The sequence below is a fragment of the Borostomias antarcticus genome, assembly GCF_949987555.1.
Source record: "Borostomias antarcticus genome assembly, chromosome: 13".
Lineage (NCBI taxonomy): Eukaryota > Metazoa > Chordata > Actinopteri > Stomiiformes > Stomiidae > Borostomias > Borostomias antarcticus.
In genome coordinates this window covers 22,784,108-22,797,935 of record NC_140246.1, presented here as the reverse complement: position 1 = coordinate 22,797,935, position 13,828 = coordinate 22,784,108, and positions in this window count along the sequence as shown.

Sequence of the window (13,828 nt, the reverse complement as noted above, 5' to 3'; positions counted from 1 at the left end):
TGAAACTCCTTAAGCTGTCTCTTAACTGTCCCTAGCAACTTAACAGACAGTGTACCAGACACAGGAGGAAAATCACTATTTTTAGCCCATAAAGCAATTTGCTCACACACACTCGGATCATACTTTAATGCCACTATCTTGGCAGCCCCCATTAAAGTTTCCCTTTTTGGTGCACTAGCAGTACTTCCCATTTTACAAATACAAACAAATATCAAAATTACAGTAAAAAAAAACAATAACTGCTGTGTTGAGAGGGTTTTTTTTTTTTTCCTGTTACTCTTTTTTTTTTTTCCCAAAATGGCAGACTTCAGAAACCAAAATGGTGGATCCTCAAAATGTTTGAGGAAAAACAGGACCTCTCTCTTTTTTTTTTTCCACAAGCAGCAAAACAGGAAGTCAAACCACGTGCGCACAAAGTTAGCTAAGCACGTGGGCTAATCAACATGTGGAACCAACCACGTGGACGAATTAGCTAGCACAGAGAAGCTAATCAGTGAACCAATAGCACAAAAACCAAAGCTAACAGAAATACAAGATACGTAGCTTGGAGCAGAATTAAAAGATGGATGAGCACAAGAGTGCCGTAGAAATCCCAAAATAACCCCAACACTTAACACAAAACAAAGCCAGCACAACACCAAACACTGAAATGCACAACCAAACCGTAGCTAACATGTACAGAAGGACAACACCAAACAAAGACCCAGAAAAACAGGATCAGAAACCCAAGACAAGACAAACACAATGAAACAAAACAAGGCCTACTCGACTCACTTAGCAAAAGCAAATCACCCGGGGTTTAAAAGTTCTCGAAGTGTAACAGCCACCTCCGTGTTATGCCCTTCACAACCGGAGTACAAAAAACAAAATAACGAGCCTTAGAACAACAAAAGCCCCGTCGAGTCGCAGCAACCTTCCGCAACGCGGATCCCAAAACCAAAAATTCAAAAGAGAAGGCTTTTCGAGAGTAATAACGCTGTGTAGTACTCCACTATTCAGTACTGGAAACGCTGTAAATGCGTCGCAAACAAAAACCTAACCCTGGTTATATATAGGGCAGGGAGAACATTAGGCTTTTTAAGCGGGCATGCGGTCAACAACCGGCTTTAAGAACAACAACCTCAGAAATGCATGTACAACAACCGGTGCGAATAAAACTATGGTCAATGTCTCCAGCTGAAAAACACAATCGTACCACTATAATTTAGATTCACAACGTACCAGACCTTTCCGCGAGCTGCAGAGGAGAAGGGCATCGAGAAAACAGCCAGCAAATTACGCCAGCCGCTCGACGTTTGAGTCCCCAAGTCAAAACTTGTCGCGGATCCACGCTTCGCCTCCGGAGCACGCGAAAAAAAACTCGTAGTTGTCCCAGAAACCGCAATTCGGTTTTACAGACACGTCGCCATATTGTTGATGCTATTTTTCCTTAATGCTTGGATTAAGAATAAGAGCACGCGAGTGGTCGATTCAATCTGGGTAAAACAAAGACGAGAGCTTTATTCTCAATACGTTTGCAAGCGGTCTCTCACAACAGGAAGTGGATTCTAGTCAGAGAGCCTCGTCCAATAGAGGCGGAGCCCTTTTAAGGGGACAGTGTCGTGACAATGAGGTTTGACCAGCTGCTCTGGCAGACAGATGGCAGTGAGAACTTAGTTAAGGTGTGATTCCCACAAACATTGTAAAACAATTAAACAGAGGAAACAGGAACATCAATAGAGTAAGATAAACAGAAACCCTATCTTGGCGTGAACACATGGGTGATTGTTGAAATTCTTTAACAACATATATTCGGAATAGGATGGGAGTGGGTAGGGGTAAGGGCAGGCAAGGGATTGGCAGGTGTGACTGGAGTGGGAGTGACTGGGCCATCAGGAGTGGGGTTGGCAGTGGTCACTGAAGAGGGGTTGGCTCTGCTGATTAAGCAGGCAAATCACATTCTGAAGGAGTTGCGAAACCTGGCGCAATTCATCGCTGTAAATAGAACACAAACAAAAATCAAGACAGTTGTGACATGTCAATCAAATCAATCAATCCATGTTTGATAAAAAGTTTTGTAAAGTTATGTTGTAGTCATGACAAGGCTACTGCAATTTCACTAGTACTGTAGCCATGAGTCATGCAACTATTCTCTTTCTAGATAAGCTAAAACATGCAAACCCTACGGCTCTCAAAGATGGATATAATCCTACACAAACTACCTGGATAATTGCATAGCTCCTCTACTTCCTGAAATTAGCAGTGCAGCTTTAATTCCTGTCTTACAGGCATACTTACTTGCCATAGCCTGGCTTTGCCAGACCAAAATTCTCAAGCTGTGAAAGGGTCTGGACCCTCCATGTTCATTTGCTACTATGAAGGGGCGATATCAACGGCCGTCGCTCAAAATGCCTCTTCACGCAATTGGAAAGACCGAAAAAACATCCAAATCACCCCATAATAAACTGGTGGGATTCGCCTTGGTAAATTTTTAGTGACTAATAGTGAACGTCAATAGTCTCGCGCCCAGACTGACCTGTGCGAAATTGAATATGAGCTTGCGAGGTCAGGATGGTCTCGCCAGGCTAGACTTGCCTACCTTGAAACCTCAGAAATAGGTTCAAAACCAAATTCTAGGGGGGGTGGCGGGGGGTTGAGACGTTTCCTACGTCCTACCGACTTTTAAAGATGAAAAGCCAACTGCAACAGGATTTATGTAGGCCTACAATAATTTTATTGAATGGGGAATTTAAATGAAATTTCAATTTATTGCCCATTCAATGAAATTGAGTGGGCAATATAGCTTGTAGCCTATACATCAGTGGAGGCTCGTCCATTGAGGCAGGGGAGGACAGTCCTTCTCAGTTTTTGGAGAGAAGAGAGGGATTAAAATAGAAATATATGAATTTATTTATTCATAATTAATATTATCTCAGTTTTGTTCATAAAGCAGGTTTTCCCTATGGATAAAAACCCATTATTGAAATTCTAAAGCTCCAACAGTGACATCTATAACATGCAGCTGGAGGACCGATAGATATCTATGGAAGGGAGGCTAGCCTCCCTTAGGGCAGGTTCTTTTCTCTTAAATCAATGTAATGCCTTTTTTTCTTGCTAATTTGTGATTGGCCAAAACGCTGAAAAATTACCGCAAGGGAGGACAGTACTCCGGCCCTGTCTGAACAGGATTCAGATATTGACATTTTGTTAGTCCAACCACATTCCAGATTCCAGATTTACCACAGGCCGATTGAGTCGGCGTTGATGTCTGTGTTTCTCTTCCCTGTGCCATTGGAGACTTTTTGTGTGTTCGTAGCTCCATAATATAATACATCCGAAAGTATTATGGGACATATTATACTTCAAACTGTTCGTCTATTTGTCTTGATTCTAGCCATCTAAATATCTAAGCTGACATAAATACTTTTTGAGCTAGAGCCGTCTGAACATGACAGTTCCACTGGCTGGCTATAGCAGGTAACGTTAGCTACGAGGTGCACGTCAGGCTACGGCATAGGCAGGTGCGCTGATTGGCTGGAGGCGCAAACTGTCGGCAACTCGTCCAAAACATTTCTAGAGACTGGGTCGCAACACCGGATCAGAGAAATCCACAGCCTGGCTCCTGCTTGCTTGAGAATTGATCGCTTTGCGGTGCTTATTCCTCATCCAGTGATGGATGGAAAACTTTCAACTGAATGTTCATATTCATATTGTTCTGATAATTGTAGGCTATAGCAACATAAGAGTGGCAGCTTTGACAGCAACCCAAATGAGCTAATAGCTAGTAGCTAGTAGCCATAGCTGTACCATTGCTAGCTAGCCATGGGCGAACTGTTGGATACTGCATTTGCTGTGCAACGTATTCCATTGTCCAGTTGTCAAATCTATTTGCCAACAAACTGTTTGAGAGCCAGCATATCTCAGTGTCCCTTAATCATTTTTTTTTTTCATATATCACCTAACCTCTCCAGCACCTCACCAATATCAATTATTTTCTCTCTTTAGAGAAGAGTACAATCAATCCATTACAACAACTATTGCTTACAATGTTTTATCGTTGTTTTGTAATATTTTATCATGAATATGATAAATAAATGCTGCATGTAGTTAAAGAAAGTGTTATTGAGTTTTTCATATGCTAAAATTGACTGTAAATCCACTTTAAAGCTGATATTTCAAATAATAACTGACTGAGGGAAAGTGCCCCCCGCGCCCATGGGCGCCTCTCTTCCTCCTGTCCTCCTCAATTTTTTGAGTCACTAGCCGCCACTGCTATACATCCATTTCAAATAAGATAGAGTTGTACTGCTCCAGCACATTTCAATCTGCACCATGGAGTCTAGGTGCATGCACCTGCCCTCTTGGCCATCTACACATGCTTATTGTAGTTGTAAGTGCAATGCCTTGCTGCCTGTAGCACCATTCTTGATGAAGCATGTGTTGCGCATGACTGCGACCACCGTGCTTAATGAAAATTCCGGAGTCTCCCGCGAAAACCGGGACTATTGGGCAAGGCCAACAGGAGGAAGTGATTAATCATGTGTTCTACGTCACAGAGCGGGAAAGTTCATCACCGGTTAATCAGGCGGTAGAAAGTTTATGGGCGCGGGAGTCTTCTATCGGCCTAATTTATAGGCTAGCCCTGTCCAGTAAATATTAGGCTAATAGAACCTGGATTAATCTCAATGTTTTTAACTGTTTCACTCATAAGCACACACACATTTTTAAATTGCTATCGGCTGATACATTGGATATGTATAATATATAATAACCTATAAAATCGGCCTAAGCTAGCCAATAGGCGGCCTATGTGCTCTAGTTATAGGCTATAGCTGTAGTTAGTTATATTTCGATAAAATAGCCAAATTAATATGAGATTTATGGTTGTCACCCAACCAACTTGTTAAAAGACTGATAAAACAGTCGGCTGTTCACTAACGTAAAAGAGATTGTAAACTAGCCTAGACTGGACCTGAACTGATCTCTTAGAATGGACACATGTGACGGTCTTCCACTATTAATATGAGTCCGAAATAATATGTAAGAAATTACATGCTAGGCTACTTACCTTTGAGCTGCCATTCTGTAGCTGGCTTGTCCTTCACAATGGCGAGAAGCAACTGCGAGCGCGCCAAAGAGACTGGGGAAATCTGGGCCTCGCGAGCCAATGGGCGCGAATTTTTCCTGCGGCGCGTTCACAAAGAAAGTCAATACAATTCATGGAACTGGGCGGCGGGCGGCACGGGCGGCGCGAATCGCAGAACTCGGCGGCCAGGATTCGCCGCGCAGCGACATTCGCAAAAGTTCATTGATCCCGCGGCGCGAATTTTCTCGCCGCGCCCGGTGTGAACACAGCCCTCCCGATTGAGCATTATTGAAGGCCAATTAAAATAAAAAATACTAAAATGTCTCCAATAATAATATTTTCTTTTTCATGTTCCATGTATTATTATTTTTTTTATTTTTTTTTATTTTTTATTTTATTTTAGATTATTTATTTTTTTGATATATTTTTAAGTTATAGGTTAGGCGCAGGCCTATTCATGACAGGCCTAAAAAGTGTTCAAATAAAGATATGTTCCAGATAGCAAATTAGGAGTGAAGCAACATTGAAATATTGTTAGGGGGAATTGAATATTGAATCAATGTTGAAATATTGATGAAACCACTAATAGCCTACAATGTTAATTCTATGAAATCCTTCCAACATTTAACGTTAATCAACCATTGATCTTCGGCCATACCCAAAAGTCAACGTTTTTGACCATAAATCAAAATATTTACTCTGGATCAGAATGGTCTGGATAGGATTAAATCTCAAAATTGGGTATTTAAAACCAGGACGTTTGATCCTGATCCTACAGTAGTAAAGTTGGGATATGGTAGGCCTATACCCAGAACCCTGATGAAATGCTGTTTTGGGTTATTTAAAAAGTCCAAGGTGGATTATCCTGATACTGCAAGGGTGGATCAAGCATGGATTCAAGGTGGATGTAGAGAGATGTAGGACACATGGCACGGTGTACTATGCCGACCGTCAGGCTGGACAGAGGGATACTGGCACCATTCAATTAGTTTTCTTAACTTTACTGGAAAACTGAACAGATTGTGCAACCTGGAATGTCAGATTACTAAATGTATAGTCTAGGCTACATTAATTCTCATCATAAAAGATGCCGTACAAAATCAAACAAAATCCATTTTAATATTAGGCCTACACAAAGCACAAATACTGACCGTGGCTTCACTCCCTCACGCACATTCATCACATATAGATATTCCTACTGATCACTAGACCCAACCAATTCCCAGTTATATGTAACGCAAAATAATTTTACTAAATATTATTACTATTATCATCATGATAAAAAAAATGTTGTGTGTGTGTTGTGACAAAACTTTGTGTGTGACTTTTTTCAGGGAGAATAATACATGACACACGTGCTTAACAAAATAACTTAAGCAATAGTTAGAACAGACTGATGGTTATGACCTGCTCAAATCATGCAATTCTGGCTTTATATGTAGCCTATTGCATAATGCAGCTGGATATGAATCACTATGGAAACTGACTTTCATTTCCAAATGCTATTACTTTGAACAACATAGGCATTTCATTAGTCATTTAGCTGACACTTTTATCCAAAGCAACTTTAATTGCTTTTATAGTGAATTCTCAATTGCATCTTTTGTCTAAAACAAGTGACTAAAACATAATCTCGTGCTGAAGGCAAATTGAAGAATATCAAAATAAATAAAAAATAATGGTGAGGGGTCAAAATACAAGTGGTATGATCCCGGTCAATATATCCAAAGACCTCAGTTCAAATCTAGATTCTGTAATCCTGAGCCCTGTACTACGAAACAGGATTACAGTGTTAGAGCGATAACTTCAGGTTCAAGATTGGTTTATCCGTATTACGAAGGTGGTTCACTTTTCACCGTGCTATATCACTGTGGTAACTTATGCTGCCGAGCTAACCTGCTCCGGGGCAGGTTAAGTTCCAGATTATGGATCAAAATTTATGAAGCACTGCCCGCTGACCGATCAATTCAGTTGGAAAAAGGTATAGGCCTATGGACGTTAAGATTCTATATGGAACTTCAGTGTGCGAATCTGCTGTGCGCGAACAGCGAGAGATTCTTAAGAAGACTTTTTACAAACCGACAAAGCCCTCTTTGGCTTTCCCCGATATCATATGAAAATCTTCAGAATGACAGCTGCTTGAGCCATATTTTGCCTTGTGCATTTAGTCATAGACTGTAGGCTATGCACTGGCTTGCGTTTTATTAGTCTACCTGCAGCTTCGTGCAGGCTCTGGGTGATGCGGAGAACCAAGTAAAAACACTCATATTTTTATTCAATTTTCAAGTCTTTAATGTTGATTTATTAGACTATCATCCCGTTCCTCAAAATGCAAAATACAATGCTTATAGTAATTGAATGAATTAAGGTTATTTGAATAATCTATATTATTCCCAGTTTTGCTTCTTTTAATCCCTTTAGGCCCAATTTGCTTTAATTCGTATACTGTTAACTCAGTGTTTTCCTGTTTTAGCATATGGACCAATTGATCCAAAACCTCCACAGAAATCCCTGTCTGTGAGGGTCCAGCCACATCTTTTTGCCTCTACATGCTAAGTAATAGAGGCTTGTTGTTTTTCAGAATTATACATAAGTTGTTTCTAGGATGCATCTATGCAGTACGGTCAAGGGCTGGCTCTTCCAAGAATGAATTATAAAAACACCCTGGTACTATATTGTAGGCCTACAGTCTATAAACACTAAACTTTTTTTTTTTGTGGTTCCACCCCTGAAAGGTTGTAATTGGCCGGAAGTGGGCGGTAACAAGGTTTGTTTTTCCACCACTTAACCTCTTCACCTCGCGTCTGACTCGAACCTCGGAGGTTTGTCAAGTATCTTGTTTGGAACGACTTGCCGCAGTAAGAATACACTCCAAAAGCATAAGGTAAGATGCGATTGAACGTTAATGTCGATATAATACAAGATAATTTTCACGACTTGTCTTTTAGGCTAGCTAATGTTACACACTGCTGTGTGCACAGCGACTCTAAGTTAAGTTAGTTAGCTAGCGCTAATAGCAACGTAAACTATCCTAGTCTGTATAATCGCTTCCATTTTATTATGTGTTCACATAGGCAAAGTTTGTAGACTGGATTATAAAGATTATGTGCTTTATTCAAAGTACATTCGTCATTGACACATATTCACACGGCGCTGTTGTAGTGTTTGCTAGCGAGCTCCCCCACAATGCATGCGACACAAGATGGCGGCGCCCAGGGACGTGGCTATAACCTATACTTAAAGTAATTTTCATCAGTAAGGATGTAAAATATGATAACCATTTGGCTGTCTTGGTTTAATTTTCTTTGTGTTTGTATCAATGCGTTATGGACGTTTTGTTTAAAACGAGTATACCCAAAAAGTTCGCGAGTTAGTTGGCTAGGCTAGTCTAGGCTAACTAGGGCTGCGGCCTTCCTGTAAGCGAATTTGCGAAACTTAGGGGAATGATCCGCCCTAATCTCTGATTGGTTAACTCAACCTCGCCTGGAGGCTCGCGGGCGCCGTTTCGGCAAGCCCCCAGGGTTTTAACTCAAAAGTGAAGGCCTGTTGAACCGCGCCATCTTGGCAAATTTCCTCGCGCGTCAAATTTGCCAAGATAGCGCGGTTCAATAGGCCTTCACTTTTGATAGCGGTCAGTGAAAGGAGTGGCTGTATCCAGTTGTATTAATACATCCATGCCTTTCGCAAATTCGCTTCCTGTAAGCAGACTAGTGACTTGCCGCTGGCACGAAGGACAGCGTAGGAGTGCCTTCTACTGGGCTGACAGTTTACAACCTAAATCATATACCACTACAGTATTTGAAAACCCCGATTAAACACCATCTGTGTTGAGGGAAGTAAAATGAATGTGCAGCATACAGTAAATGTGATTGACATTTGCCCCAAACTAAACAAACAACAGCTCAGAACAGCCAACTCATCCATGTCATGTGACAAAATGTTGTGTATTAATATGATTATGGGCTGTTTGATGATTGTGGGCCTACAACTTTCTAACTGGTTATGGTTACTCATTCCTAGGGTCTGTAACACACCACCAAGGACAGGCTTCAAGTGAGTGACTTCTACGGTGTCTGCTATTGGACTGCGACGCTAGCAATGGCTGGGTGAGTTACAATGGGTGGACATGGCCCTTCTCTTTCAATCTGTTGTATTTAACTCAGATTCCATTTCAAAAGGTATCAAACCCACATTATAGCTTTAAGAGCGACCAGTTGTTTGGTTCGTTTTTGTAGGGGAAACCCTGACCACCCCCATCCCATACAAAAGGCTTTCATTGCAACAATATATTTGTCTGTAGTAACTTGAATTAGAGACGGTACAACACCCCAGTCCTTATTTGTAATCAAAACTGTAACATTAACCTCCTATTATTTCTGATTCTTTTGAAGTCAACAGATGCCGATACCGACAGAGATATTGGAAGAAATTGGAGAACTATTGAACAGATTGGATGAGCAGCTTCAGCAATCGCCTACAGATCTCGATCATTTTCAATATCGCCTGGAGAACACCATCCATATTCTTTCAAGATTTGCTACCACAGGAACACTACAGCACGAAGAGGAAATCTTCTCCCAATTGCACACAGCCCTGGAGAAACTGGAGAACCTAAATGTGACTGTTCCTGTTCAAAGAGGGACATCTTTTCGGGTCGTCACACAAGAGCAACTCGAATACCTCCTGGAGCAAAACTTTAAAGTTAGAGAAATTGCACAAATCTTCTCTCTAAGTGTCCGCACCATTAGGCGAAGAATAACCGAGTATGACCTGTCTGTGCGCCAGACGTACAGTGGTATGAGTGACCAGGAACTTCAGGAAAAGGTGTTAGCAATAGCCAACTGCCCGAACATTGGCTACAAGATTGTCAGCGGTTACCTCATGTCCATTGGTCACAGGTGAGTGATTGTATAGACAAATTATTATCTTATTATTTACTTCACTGACCATGTGCTGTTGAACACCTTTCCATGTGTTTTTAGGGTGCAGCAGCAGCGAATAAGGGAGGCACTCAGAGCAGTAGATCCGGTTGGGACTGTGCTGCGTGGTCTTCAAATACATACCATCCCAAGACGACCATACTCCGTACCAGCCCCTCTGTCCCTCTGGCATCTCGATGGATACCATAAATTAATCCAGTAAGATGCCTATATCAGATTTGAACAATTTTGCATGAATTCCCTTTCAAGTCCTCTGATTTCACATGACTTAAAAATGACACAATACAGTGAATTTTTTTTTTCCCAAAAAAACGAAAAAAGAAAAGTACGGAGCCCCTAAAGTGACAAGAAAAAAAAAAAAAAAAATTCATGATGGAAAAAAAAAAAAAAAAAACATTGGAAAAAAAAATAATTATGCCCCTAAAGTGACAAAAAAAAAAAAAAAAAAAATCATGATGGAAAAAAAAAAAAAAAAAACATGGGAAAAAAAAATAATTATGGTGGAGAAAAAAAAAAAAAAAGGTTGAAAAATATATACTTAAGTCTCCCTATCTCCCTCCCCTGCCTCCCTGTCTCCCTTCCCCTGCCTCCCTGTCTCCCTTCCCCTGTCTCCTTTTCTCTCTCCCCCAGTCTCCTCTCCCTGTCTCCCTCCCCCTGTCTCCTTCTCTGCCTGTCTCCCTCCCCCTCCCTATCTCTCCCTCCCTCTCTCTCTGTCTCCCTCCCCCTCTCTCCCTATATCCCTCTCCCTGTCTTTCTCTTTTGGGTCTCCCACCCCCTCTCTCAGTCTACCTCCCCTTGTCTCTGCGCCCGTCCAGTAATCCTGGGTGATGGTGATTGCTACACACACCCTGGTGTGGTGTAGGCTAACCAGCGCACAATAACCATAGCCTTCTACAGAAAGATAATAAATGAGTAATAAGGACACAATACAGTTAGGCCTACTGCAATTAGGAGAAGTGGGCTTACTTTAACACGGAAGCAACCACATCAAAATAGACTAATTTTACACATTACACATGATGATGATGATACAGCAAATTGAGAAAATGCACAACCAAAATAGGATTTATTGTTAATATTTTCGAGACCCCCCCCCCCCCCCCCCGACTCTCGACACTATTGCGAGATCTCGCAAAAACTTACTCATCAACATTTACCCATCAACATTGAAATGTACCTACAAATGTACTGCAAGACCACTGAGTTTAGTTATCATTCACTTGAATGATGAATGGAATGAATGAATGAATCATCACTGAACTTGATTTCACAGAATGGGGGGAAGTCACTGGTGTTATGAACTTCCACAACCGTTCACATGATCGTCGTGGAAAGAGAATAAACACAGTATCATTTTTGTCTTCCTGCTGGGAAGTATGAGGAAACATGTTTTCCTGCTGCAAACGGTAGGCTTTATCTGTTTTGTGCTGTGTTTTTCTACATACCTAGCCATAATGGTTAGCTAGCGTAACACTAGTATTTGCATGTTTATATCGCTTTCAGGCTGGAGCATTGCATGAGTCAGAACAAGCCACCGCCCTCGACATGACTCATTTCCATAGAAATGCCTTTATTATTGTCCGTTTTGGGCTTTGTATCTAGTCTAGGTGTGTTATGTTACCTTGCATGTTACGGTTTTGGCTAGGCAAAGTTCACCAGCCAGCTAGCTAGCTAAGTGGCTAGCTACAAGCTAGCTTCTGGCTAACGTGATTTCACGTCGAGCAGGCTAGCTCGAATCTCTGGATACAGAGATTTTGCTCGCTACTGTCGGTAGCTAGTTCATATTATTTAGTTAGCAAGCTAAAACACAAGTAATATAGTGATTCTGATCATCTGAATCATCAGTCTGGTCAGTGCTTGACGTTATTTATCATTGAATAACAGCTAGCGAGCTAACTGTTAGGTAGCTAGCGGACGGACTTCCGGTTTGGCGATTGTTTCAAAATAAAGGTCCCCGGAAAGACGGTACTGGCCTATATATTGAAAACAACTGACTTGTTGATAGTGTTTGTTATATTCAGCCTGGCTTTATTCATGGTGCAGTTGCTTCAGAGGGTCTTAATGACAGGGGTGGGGGGTTCTTGTCATCTGTTTGTGAATGTATACCAGTAGTAGTTCATTTTTTTTCTTCCTTTTCAGCTTTGACTGGGCTGAGGACTTTCAGGACAGTGTGGAACAATCAGTCACGTGCTGCTGCTGCTCTGCTCCCGTCAATGGAAGTCTGCCTGCTATGTCCTCGCCTCATATGTGGTCTTCATAGTGTTCCCTAATCAGAATTCCTTGCCCTGTCCTGTTCCTTGTGCCCTGTCGCTCTCTCTGCCTCAGGATTATCCAGCTCTCCTCTGGTCACCTCACACCACCCCCATACCCTCACAGAGCCCTCCAGCCTTCCTCATCGCCTCTCCCTACTTGTGGACTGAAGCTACCACGGCCACCCCTCTGCCCAATCTTTCCCCACCTGGGCTTGCACCCTACTCCAGCCGGGGGCGGCTGTAGCTCAGTTGGTAGAGCGGGTCGTTCAATGATCGAAGGGTCAGCGGTTCGAATCCCAGCCCTGACTGTCCATATGTCGAAGTGTCCTTGAGCAAGACACCTAACCCCAAATTGCTCCCAATGAGCAGGTTAGCACCTTGTCGGGAGCTACCGCCATTGGTGTGTGTGTGTGTGTGTGTGAATGGGTGAATGAGAGGCCATTGTAAAGCGCTTTGAGTGCCGCTAAGGTGGAAAAGCGCTATATAAGTGCAGTCCATTTACCATTTACTCCTGCCTCTGTGTCTTGCTATTGTATGACAACTTTAGTGTTGTTTTTCTTTTTTTGCAAAATGTGCTTGTTTTTAATACACAAATACTACTGAACAATGTTTAGCATCATATATTTATTTTGTTTTACAATAAATACACAGGTTAACTGAAATAGTGCAAGACATGTATTGACTGGTGCACACAACACCTAGGTCATTCACTGCTCTGGTTATGGCATCAAGCTGTGCAACTATATGCCCCGTCTTCTCATAAGACTGCCTATTTTTTAGTTTTGAGGTCATTAAGTTGTTAGAAGTCCTGAATTACAGAGTTTAACTTGTTAAAGTTGATCCTTATTTCATTGAATATCCATTTCAACTCACCTGTCGAACAGTGATCACATAACTGCCACCAGATGTTTGGTCCTGATGTCTGCCAAGTCCATTTTTTTTAAATGTGTAAATTGTAAGCTTTCAGATGATGTGCCATGCATTGAAATATGAAAATATTTGAAGATATGCTTCTGTGAATGTTGGTACACCTGAATTCACTAAGTAGAGAAAAAGGGCTTCAAAGATTCAGAGCTGTTCACACTTCTCACAGCCAGGTAATGGGTGGGAACAGTAGCTGGTTAACCCTGCCCCAAACCACTCCCTCAACCACTCCCCCACTGGACTAGCTGTCATTATCTGTCAGTGGCTGTCAGCGGTGGTTTGATGGGCTTTTCAATGAAAATGTTGGCTAGTAAGCTTACTAAAAAGTAATACATTAAATTGATTAAAGGCAGCATTCAGAATTATTTTCTATGTGGTTATATATGCACAATGCCCATGTATTATTCTATGAATAGTTTCAAAATAACAAACCATTATTTTACCAACAGTCCACAGGTTTTTTTTTAATGTCCCATAAATAAAAAGGTCTAGTGAAAGTGACTATCATGTTGAGCACATTGACTACCACCGGGGTCTGCAGGAGTGGTCTCTCCCACTAGCCTTTCTGGGGATGCCCATCCCTCCATCTTCTCTGTTCTCAGGGCCTTCACTTGAATTCCATTGTTATAAAATGTATGCTGTCAACC